We start from the raw sequence: 2,432 nt of genomic DNA on the forward strand, positions 1-2,432 counted from the left end.
GTGGATGAGTCACAGCCATTGCTTGGCCAATGTGCTCTCTGTGAAAGCCTGAGAGAATGTTTTCTCTCCATGTGATTCTCCTTAGGCACACTCTACATCATCAATCACTTTCCTCTTTGGCCTCATAATCTCCTTGATCAGAAAATTTGGGACACTACTGAGTTATGTGATGTTACAGTACAAGTTCTCATATGGCCTGAGTCTTAATTGACCTTGGAAGGCTAGGGCCAAAATGTTGGCTTTCCCTGCGGCCCTCCTTTTTCTCTAATTTTGGTCTGCAAATTTAGGTTGTTAACCCTCCAGAAGAGAAGTTTATTGTTGTTATCATACAACCTAGGCTGTTAAGCTTAACCTCACTATCTGTCTGAATATTAAACATCTTAGGCATAACATGGAACAGGTTGCTTTTTTATTTTTAAAGAGAAAAAAATGCTAAAAGCAAATATACCAAATTTCCAAGCAAGGCAGGAGAGTAACAATAGTTAGTACATTGCTTCTTATTATCTGCCAAGTAGTTGCTCAAATTGCAAGCTATAGGCATGAAAACTTGGCCAAAGAGCATAAGCACATACCTTTTTTTAGTGAACTAATGCAAATTAAAATATAGCTATGTTAACTAATTTATATTTTTTCTTGGTTTTCTTCCTCCATTCCCTCATCTATTTTCTCCTTCCTTTTGGATTTTTTTTTTCTCCGAATGCCTTCAGGGCAGGTTTGGCTGGCTTGAGTTGTGGGGCTCGAACCACAGCAACCTGAGTCTGACAGCTTTGTTGAAGCAGTCACTTAAAGAACTGAGCTAAGGGGCAGGTCCCCTCTCTTTCATTTTGAATGGTTTCTTCCCACTTGCTAATATTTTTGTACATTTTGTCTCTTATTTACTCAATTAACTTCCCATAATAGGGATACAATATGATGTTTACATGTTTGGTTTACTCCCCTTGGAGTATGTTCTCATGTTGCATCTATTTACTGGTAAAAAATTCTAGTTTATCCCTCTTTGTAGCTGATTAGTACTACATTGTATAGTAATACCATTCCTTTTATCCACTCCTTAGGTGATGGGCATTTGAGTTGTTTTCAAGATGTAACTATTACAAATCATGCAGCTTGAAACATAGATACACTTTTATCACAATAGTATGATGTCTTTAGTTCTTCTGAGAAAATACCCAGAAGGAGAGTAACTGAGTTGAATGAGACCTCTAGTCCTAGTTTTATGAAGAATCTCCACCCTGTTATGCTCAGTGGTTGCAACTGGCTACGCGGCCACCAACAGTGGGGCACAGTTCCTTTATCCCCACAGCTCCTCCAGCACTTGCTGTTGATTGATTTCTTGACTGCAGCCATGGTTTCTGGAGTGAGATAGAATCTCAGCCATCTTTTATTCCCTTTCCTCCAATGATGTATGTTGGTGAGTGTTGTGATTGATCTGTTTATTTGCTATCTGTATTTTTTTATCTGAGAACTGTACATTCATCTCAGATGCCCACTTTTGATTCAGTCTTTGAAATTGGGAATTCTCTCTTTTTTTTTTTTTTTTTTTTTTTTTTGGTGGAACCAGGGATTGAACTCAGGCTCTTGAGCTTGCCAGGCAAGCGCTTATTCTACTGAGCCATCTCCCCAGGCCCCTGGAATTCTCATTTTTTTTCAAATCTTTCAACGTTCTAGATATAATGTCTTTGTCAGAGAGTGTTGGCCAAATTTGTTTTCCCACTGTGTATCTATTCATCATGTTGTGATATCTTTTGGTGTGCCAAAGCTTTTGAATGAGATGATTCAAATCTTGTTGAACCTTTAGACTATTTATCATGTAGTTTGGGTTTTGTTCATTAAGTTTCTGCCTATATCCATGTTTTTAAGATTTCTGCCTATTTTCTCTTTCAGCAGATTCAGTGCTTATGTTCTAATATTTAGAGCTTTGATCCATTTTGACTTTAGTTTAGTGTATGGTGATAAACAAGGGCCTAGTTTTAGTCTTTGGCATATAGATAGCCAGTGTTTTTTCCAGCACAATTTATTAAAGAGCCCATCTCTTTTCTAGTGGACATATATGTCCCCTTTATTAAAGAGAAGTACACTGAATATGTTTTTAGTTTTATCTATAGCTGCTAATTTATTTCACTAATCCTCAGATCTACTCTTTTTTCCTTTTTTTCTGCATCATGCTGGTTTGATCATAGTAGTTTTACAGTATAATTTCTATTGAGTGATTGTAATACTTTGTGCCTTGCCTCTGTTGCCCAGAATTGCTTTTGCTATTCTAGGACTCTTCTGAGAACCTCTGCTTTTTATCCATAAATTTATTGAGAAACAAATAGCAATGAGAAAGTTTCAAACCAAACTGGTAGGACAGTTTCAATAATTAACACATTGCATACATTCTTCCTAGTGGTTAATTGCTGTACAAGATGCAGACACGATATCCTACTTAA

The sequence above is a fragment of the Octodon degus genome, unplaced genomic scaffold (genome assembly GCF_000260255.1).
Source record: "Octodon degus isolate 3935 unplaced genomic scaffold, OctDeg1.0 scaffold00186, whole genome shotgun sequence".
In the NCBI taxonomy this organism is placed as follows: domain Eukaryota; kingdom Metazoa; phylum Chordata; class Mammalia; order Rodentia; family Octodontidae; genus Octodon; species Octodon degus.